This window comes from Narcine bancroftii, chromosome 4 (assembly GCF_036971445.1).
Source record: "Narcine bancroftii isolate sNarBan1 chromosome 4, sNarBan1.hap1, whole genome shotgun sequence".
NCBI lineage: Eukaryota > Metazoa > Chordata > Chondrichthyes > Torpediniformes > Narcinidae > Narcine > Narcine bancroftii.
Window position 1 is genome coordinate 35,144,403 of NC_091472.1, and position 9,022 is coordinate 35,153,424.

At 42.0% G+C, this 9,022-nt stretch overlaps 1 long non-coding RNA gene across 1 annotated transcript in view; it reads left to right on the forward strand.

The window, feature by feature from the left end:
* LOC138760454 (uncharacterized) overlaps nucleotides 1-5,963 on the forward strand; it is a 58,206-nt gene extending 52,243 nt beyond the window's left edge. Inside the window, exons 4-5 of the long non-coding RNA XR_011355619.1 lie at nucleotides 550-667; nucleotides 5,326-5,963. This is a non-coding gene — a long non-coding RNA (uncharacterized lncRNA). The remainder of the gene's footprint in view (nucleotides 1-549; nucleotides 668-5,325) is intronic.
* Nucleotides 5,964-9,022: the final 3,059 nt, after the last annotated feature.

Sequence of the window (9,022 nt, forward strand, 5' to 3'; positions counted from 1 at the left end):
CATAAAAAAGCATAAGCCATTTAGGTCTGTAATAAGGAGAAACTTCTTCACTCAGAGAGTTGTGAATTTGTGGAAGACCCTACCACAGAAAATTGTTGACCTCTATTGAAAAGGGAGTTGGATGTAGCCTTTGTGGCTAAAAGGATCAAGAATTATAGAAAGAGAGCAGGAATGGGGTACTAAGGCTGCACAATCCATGCTGTAATTGTTATGTTATGTTATGATCGTATTGAATGGTGGTGCAGGACTGAAGGGATGAATGGCCTACTGCTGCACCTATTTTCTATGATATTGATGACATTAAATTACAAGAATCACAGAGGGTGATTGACATTGACATTGCTCATTTCACTATGTTGACATTCCTAGTTTCCACATTGTTTGTGTCATATTGTCAGTTTCACAAGAAAGCTGACATTCGCATTGCCCGTAATGAAAGGGCACTGCCTATTCATTTTTTTTTTTGGCAGGTCTTACAGTTCTTAGCATTTTGCAACATTTGAAGAGTTTTTAAAATGACATGCCCAAACATGTACAACTCTTTTTCAGGTACAGGGCAATAAAGCTTTGAAAGAAAAGATACTGCAATGGTGGGATGGAAAAGAGTTAACAGGACAACTGGTGAAGAACACAGGTTGAAACACGATAACCTGCAGATGCTGTGATTGTACGTAAACACAGAAATGCTGGAGGATCTCATTCTGTCTGTCATTGTCCCACCATCTTCTTTGTGCTATCTCTTTAAAACTCCTCTTTTTAATATCTGTAGAGGCCGGAATACAAACCAAGTCTACTCCCCTAGGGCCGTTCTGTTCCCCTGGTCCATGTTGGGATCCTATATTAACCCATAATAAATAAGGTACCCCACTATGACTATACTCTATACCTGCGCCCTGTCTGCATTCTAAAGGTAAATAATTGTCACCTCTGCTGCCCCTATTCCAGGAGGACTTAATACATTGTGAGCAATTTGGTGATTTCCCAAAAATTGGGAACCAACAAGTAAACAAAACAGAAAATGGTAAAAACAACATTACAGCACTTTTTCCCGGCGTAGTGTAACTTTCAGATCAGAAGGATGAAGGACTGCACGCCAGGTGGAGGGTAGATTATCAATGTCTTTAGTCCGTGGATCAGCAGCTTGTTTAATTCGTTCTATGTGAGTCCACCCCTTTTCTTTCGTGTACACTGAAGTGTCTGTAATCAAAAGTACACAATAGTGGCCATCCCAGACAGATTTTAGTTGGCGATCTTGCCATGCTTTTACATATACCCAATCGCCAGATTTAATAAAATGAATAGGATGCTCCAAGGGTGGGTTTTGAGCTAATAAACCCATCCGTTTTAATTCGTATAGAGAGGCAGAAAGTCCCTTTAAATATTTGGATATGTACTGGTCGTTAGCCTCAGGGATAGGGGTGTTAAAAGGTGACATACAAGGTTCGAGTATACCATCTTTCACCAACTGGTCAATTACTGGCTGCAGCCCCTTTCGGCCAGCCATCGGAATTGGATACTGCTTTCGTCTAATTACTAGCTCAGGATCTTTTAAAGTAACTTGCAAGGGAGGAATATCTAACGCTCCTCTATTGCCTCTTTTTGCCCATACTCCAGGATTTATTAGTTCCTGATCCTCCTCGGTTAATACATACAATTGAACCCCGATACCTGATTCCTGTGGTCTGGTGCCGATAGCCAATTGGTCTTGTAAATCTCGTCCTAACAAACAAACTCCAGCTTGGGGAACCAGTAGAATGTCCTCCGTTACTATCTTCTCTCCCATTTGTATTCTTACATCCCTTAATACAGGGACCGTAAAATCTCTTCCTTCTACTCCCGAAATCATCACTGTCCCCTCTATCTTAACCACCCTCGGGTGGTTGTAAAATACTAGACCGGGCTGCCCCAGAATCTACTTAAAAGGTCATCTTGTCACTGTGGGGTTCTATGCTTAAATTTACCAATGGTTCTCTGTGCAGCCCCACGGTGTGTATTGACTGAGAACCGTGACCCCCCCCCTATTCATAATCTGCTTCCATCTGTCGGACTCTGGCTTTACCCTACCCTTAATTTAGTCTATGTGTCGTCTGAGTCCAGCGTGTTTGTTAAATGAAGTGATAGGAGAAGGTATTTGGTTCAGCAATCAGTTTATTACACAGCACAAGAATAAAGCTTAACAGAGCTCTGGTTCAGTTGTTAGTTCATAGGTCACCTGCACAGTGAGCTATTCCCCAAGACTGACCTCTACTGTCCAGTCTCTACAGTTTATATAGCTCATCCTTATCATACAGAACAAAAGTTGGCTTCCTTTGCTGGATTTCATTATCATACAGAACAAAAGTTGGCTTTCTTTGCTAGATTTCTTGAATAAGATTTATCACAAGTAATTTCCTGCTCTGCAGTTATCTGGGGTGTAGAGCTCCCATCTTAATCCTCAAGGTCAGAATATCCTGTTGATCAGAAATCAATTCATACCCCAGATATTTCTAATTATTTCTTTGTTCTCATCTGGCCATATACTTCTGTTCTACTCAACATCTCCTTCTGTCTTAGTTTCTTACTGATTCCATTCTCTTTGTTTCTGACAGTCTCTGTCAGGATTCTTTTTGTTTGTGCTAATCAACACCTCCTTTTGCCTTAACATTCCTACTAAATTGTTTCATGCATATCCTCTCTTTTGTATATTGGGAACAGACAATTCTCTTTCTTTCTTTAGCTTGGCTTCGCGGACGAAGATTTATGGAGGGGGTAAATGTCCACGTCAGCTGCAGGCTCGTTTGTGGCTGAGAAGTCCGATGCGGGACAGACGGACACGGTTGCAGCGGTTGCAGGGGAAAATTGGTTGGTTGGGGTTGGGTGTTGGGTTTTTCCTCCTTTGCCTTTTGACAGTGAGGTGGGCTCTGCGGTCTTCTTCAAAGGAGGTTGCTGCCCGCCAAACAGTGAGACAATTCTAAACCTACTGTAATCAGCCAACTTTGCTACATACTGTGGCTGCCCCTTACTTACATTACTCTTTCCCTTCACCATGAGGTAAATATTAAATTGTTACATAGTACTGGATTCATGTATACAAATTGAATAGTACATAAGCATATATTCTACATATTTTCTATGATTAATTAACCCCTATATTCCAACACATCAGTGCGTAAGATCGCGTCTCCCTGGCTCGCATTGGGCATTCTCTCTTAAAATGTTCCTCCTTTTTACAATGGTAGCAAACTAATGCTCCTGTTTCCCAATTCCTACCGGGATTACCACGAGGTCCCGGGAACGGTCGTCGTCCCCGGAATTCCCCTCTACCCTTGCCCCTGCTCTGGTCTCTACTCTCCCACTCCCGGAGCTCCTCCCAATGTCCAGGAGCTGGCACACAGCCCATACCCTTTCCTTGCTGTCCCTCCACGACTTTCTTGACTACCTGCATCAAAATCTTAGCCTTTCCTTTCTGTTTATTGGGCATTCTCTCTTAAAATTACGCACCTTCGTACTAGTCAGGGGCACATTTACAAAACCGAGACCCCTCCCATGGGAACTTCCCGTAAAGGTCTCATTCAGCTAATTTCTGGCTTATCCTCTCCTTTATAATGTCGAGATTCCTGCTCTCCGGGAAATGAGTCAAAGGGTTCTGCCCTTCCCTCCCGGAGGATCTCACACTATTTTGAATCAAAGTCTCCTCCCTCTCTTGTCAATTGAGGTGGTAATCTAGTACTTTGTGAAAAGGTCATCATACCACCCCTACTTTCTTCTCCTTTCTTTAGCTGTGGGGGAGGAGGGGAAGGTGAAGAAAGGTAGAGCATAGGAGAGAGGGGAAAGATAGGAGCTGGCATAGGAGGAGCATAAGGTGGAGGAAGGGAATGTAACACATCCCATCCTTGTGTTTCAGGGACAAAAGGTTCCTCATCCTTCTTCTCCTTACATTCCTTTTCATTCAAAACCAGTTGATCAACAGATCCACTGAGCCAGCAGGGTGCATATTCTCTGCTCTCAATATTATCTCTTTGATTTTGATAGAGCCAGATGTTCAATGCCTGACACATCCAGTCCTCATCGGATCCGAACTTTGGCCAATATACCGAATTCCCTTTTATCCGGTTTTTTATCCCATTCCAGACAGCTATACCTGACCATGGTCTGTTTGTCTTTCCCACGGGTTTTCCCCACACCTCAATCAGATAGCATTAATCCTAATGGACTTTGCTTAGTTATCTGATTGTCCTGTCCTTCCTTAGGACTATTTCCCTTGCTACTCACACCTAACAGGTAAGTAAAATCTTACTGGGATCCAGTAGCTATTCCTAGCGCGCTTCCTTAACGTCCTCCTGTTGTTTGTTCTCAATACTTCTTCTCGGATATCACTCGCTTCATCCACTGACCAGTCACCCGCCGTCCGTGAGTCCAGCTGAATCAGCCGGGGTGCACCTACCCATGTCGTCGGGCACTCTGTCAGTGGAGGGAGTGGGATCCTGGACGATCCCCCATTTGTGAGAAACAGAAGTACCTTCACAGAATTTGCTCGAGACAAAAATTGAGAACAAAGAACATTTATTATACAACAATGCAAAGTTGAGTGCTTCCCCTTACCCTGGGAATACACACATACACTGGGGCTCACCCAACTTTTATACAGTTTATTTCAGTATAGAAGTACCCTCCCCCTTACATTCTTCTGCCTCCTGGATGAGTTTGGCATTAGACAATCCTGTCTGCCTACGTGCTGTTTCTGTGAACTTGGAGGACCAGGGGGTATCCTGTCTGTGTCCCATCATGTCATTGTTCTTATTCACACTTTCCCGACTCTCAGGGCTTACTAACTTCTTATATGCAGAACTTGCTAATTCTGTCTAAGGCTTTTACTAATTACATATACAGAACTTGCTGATTCTGTCTAAAAGGCTAGAAGACCCTTATCTTATTCAGACTAACTTTACTTCCTACATTCTGTTATCTATCCTTATCCTATTCATACTGGCTTTATTCATTACACATATATCCATACTAGTTTCCTTCATCTTTCATATTTTCATATTAGTTTTACTCATCTCTCACAAGAGGAATAGAGAGAGTAGGTAGTAAAATGTTTATTCCATGATGAGGTTGTCAGAGTTAAGAGGCTGTAGGTTTGTGAGGGGTGAGAGATTTAGAGGGGATTGTTTTCTTTCAATGGGTGGCTGGAATCAGGAATGTTCTACCTAAAGAAGAGAGAAGCTCACAAGATTTAAGAAGCATGTCGACAAGTCAGGGCAGCATGGACGTGTTGGGCCAAAAGGCCTATTTTATGCTGTGTGGCACTGTGACTGATTTCCGTCTATTCATTCCTGCATCCAGGCAAATGCCTTGTGCCCACTCATCTTGTTTCATTCTGCTGGAGGAAAATTCATAAAGCCTCCTTTCCATGTGAGTGACTTCTCTGCAGCTGTGAGCTATAAACTGGGAGGAGTGGCACCAACAGCAGCCGAGAATGATAGGACTTGGATGCTTCACTGGGCAAACTTCATTGACATATGAAGTTAAAGATCTCACTGCTGATGGAACTTCAGTGTTGCCTATATATTGATGTAATTTGGGCAGGTTTATGTGGAAAAGATTTATATGGAAATCATCTGGCAAGAAATGTGGACAAAGTTATCTTAATCCAGGATAACCTGATTTCCAACAAACCCGCACCATGCTGAGTGGATCTGTTAAGTTGCATCTGCACTGTGCCTTTGTGTGATTCAATCAGCTTGAGGAAAACCAACCACGGCTTCACTGTTTGACCTTAAAAAACCTTTATGTCAGGGGTGTCAAACTCAAATTCATAGAGGGCCAAAATTAAAAACTTGGACTAAGTCGAGGGCCGAACTAAATATTTATTGAAAATTTTCAACAACATCTGCATGTTTTCTCTTCTTTCAACATATGTAATGTTAAACTTTTTCTTATTAAAATAAATGTTTAATAATAGTTTTGGATAAACTCTTTCCAGAAGCATTAACAAATGAGAAATAAAATATTCAATAAATAATATTTCTCTATAGAGGATTTGTCAAATGTTGCTAGTGTGCTGTCGAATAGTAAAATCTGAGGGCTATTGAGAATGTGGGAGAATAACATGATTCCTGAAACAATCAAATGGGTGACTGATTGTGGGCATGAACTCTAGCAGGGTTATTTGCCATGCCCTTTTTCCATTGGTACAGATATCCTTTGATTTACACACTTTTCAAGTTTTATGCCTAATGAGCTTGCATCCAGGTGCAGGACCATTTTTAACCAGGAATCACTGTGACATGAAACTATTGGAAGATCGCTTTATCCTGAGATTAAAGTTCATAATACTTACTCAGGCCTGTGTGCGGGAGGGCGGGGTTTGCGGGCGATCGGGTTGGACAACGACAGTGCGGGGGCATTGGCTCTCGCTGCAGGGCGGCATCTCGGCGGATCAGCGGCCCCGTCACCGTGAGTCACGGGTCGGCCTGCGGCAGGGAGGGGGAGTGGTCAACGGTCCTGGCGAGGTCAGGCCCGAGGCCTCCGGTTCCGGGCGCTGGGAAGCGGCCTTGGTTTCCCCTGACACCGGCCAGGCCCCAAAACCAGAGTCCAAGGTGAGACCCTGCAACGTAAACAGAGGAGGTGGGGGCGATTAGCGGGCTGACACCAATGCATTCTGGGATTTATAGTATTAGCTGTGCATGCGCTATACTGGCGCGACGGCCAGCGGGCCACCTCTAATACATTTTTGAAATGATCTTGCAGGCCAAATATAATTATATCGCGGGCCAAATTTGGCCTGCGGGCCAGAGTTTGACATGTGTGCTTTATGTGGAAGATTTTTGAGGTCAGCACTAATAATTCCCCAGTGCTGCTCTAGATTGGTGAGCAATATGATGCTTCATGACATAACAAAGTGTCAGGCATGAACCAGAGCTATGGATTATGCTCTAAGAGTCATTTTTGCTCTATGAAGTGATCAAGTCTTGGAATGAGTTTGAATATCATGTGCATGCCAAGACTTCAAATGTAAGTACCAGCTATGTGCTCTTTTATTGTAGGGATATTGGAGGAAAATCTGCAAGGTGCATGTGGGGTTGCTTGGTAACTTGAGTCGAATAAGAGGCCCCAGATTCAGGTCAACAATGGTCACCTTGTACTTCTTAAAGGCTAGGTACACTATGTTCCTTCACAGCTAATTTCACATCTTACAGGGATAACAAGTTTCAGGTCTGCTTTGGGTATTCATTCATTTGCATTCTAAGATTCTAGTAACTCTTGCAAGCAATCCAAATGTCTTAACATCCAGGTGTGTGACATATATCCAATATTTAAAAAAATTACATACAGGCCCATGAGCCCTTGCTACCCAAATACACCAATTAACCTATAAATCCCATATGGTTTTGAAGGACTAGAGGAAACCAGAGCATCCGGAGGAAACATATGCAGACGTAGGGAGAACGTACAAACTCCTGACAGAAAATGCTGGATACAAACCTGGCTCTATAATAGCCTTGCATTAACTGCTATTCTAACTTTTACATTTCACATTTTAAATTTAAATTTAATATAAATTTTTAAATTTTGATATACAGCACGGTAACAGGCCCTTTTGGCCCACCAGGCCGTACTGCCCAATTACACCCAATTGACTCTTAAGCCCCCGGTATGTTTTACAAAAACTTAAACACTCAATTATCCATTTTCTCACAAGGAATCTTTTACTGAAGCAAGGTTCACAACATATCATTGTGTGGCTTCCTTTTACCATTATATTCTCATATATGGACTTACAGATATAGGCTCCAATCGGTCACCTCATTAATTTGATGTCATCAGTCAAAAACAAAGAAAAAAAATGAAATAAACCATAAACAGAAACTGGTTTGTGGCTTCAATTTATGCTTCCTTTCACGCAACCCTCCTTTGAGTTGCATAAATGAGACAAAACATAATGGCTCTATTACCTGAAACTTGATTTATTTGTGGAACTCACAGGTCTTAACTGAGAAATGAAAAATAAAAGGAAAGAGAAAAGATAAAAGTATTTATTGCTGAGAGTGTCGATGGACCCCTCCAGAATCTTTCACCATGAATGCCCAAAAGAGACAAAGCCTAGAGTTCTCATCAGGTTGTAAGTGTTGCTAAATCTCATAATAAAGACCAAAAGCTGTTTAGCTAAGCAGGCCATGTTGTGTATTTTGTTTATTGGGAGTGACTCCATTACAGAGCTAACTGCTTAAACTCCGCGTGACTGCAAAACTGCCCTTGCCCTCGACTCGCTGGCCCTGCAGGTGCATCTGGACTCACAGGCATCAGCGGTCACAGGCCCCAGGAGAAACATGCATAGGTGCAAGGCCGCAACAGTTTCCCCCTCAACGTCCAAGTTATGCAAGGTGGTGACTATCTGGCTTTGTCCTGCCACATAGCGGTTTGCCTTGAAACCATTTGGTACTAAAGTGTGGGTGACCATTGACAGGATGGGCTGGGGTCTTGTGACTTTGTTGGTTTGGTGGGTGACGTAGTTCATTGTTTTTTTTAATTTTTCAAATTTCAGATTATTTAATGATAAAACATAATTTTTCCAGGTGCTTAAATAGAATTAAAAAATATTTTATTTAAAAATTTTCTCTATACATATAGACAGTCACAAAATATAAAAAATACAAATATAAAAAATAAAATTATATACTTCATGATGGTTAAATCCCCCACTCCCACAACCCCCTCACACCCTAGAAACCCCCCAAAAAAATAGAAGAATGGAAAAAAGGAAAGGAAAGGAAGAAAGAAAATAGAAAGAATTGCCAAGAAAGTGCCACTCACTACACAGATCCCCAATATGTATTCTATTTAATTTTTTGGAGAAAATTAACGCAAGTTCCTAGGATTAGGAAGACATCTACAAATTTATATATGAAATTTTCAATGCGGGCGCCAAGTTTGCAAAAATATATATTTATTTCTTAAATTATATGTAATCTTCTCAAGGGGAGCACAGCTTTGCATCTCATTATACCATCGTGCCATACCTAAATGGGAATCAGATTTC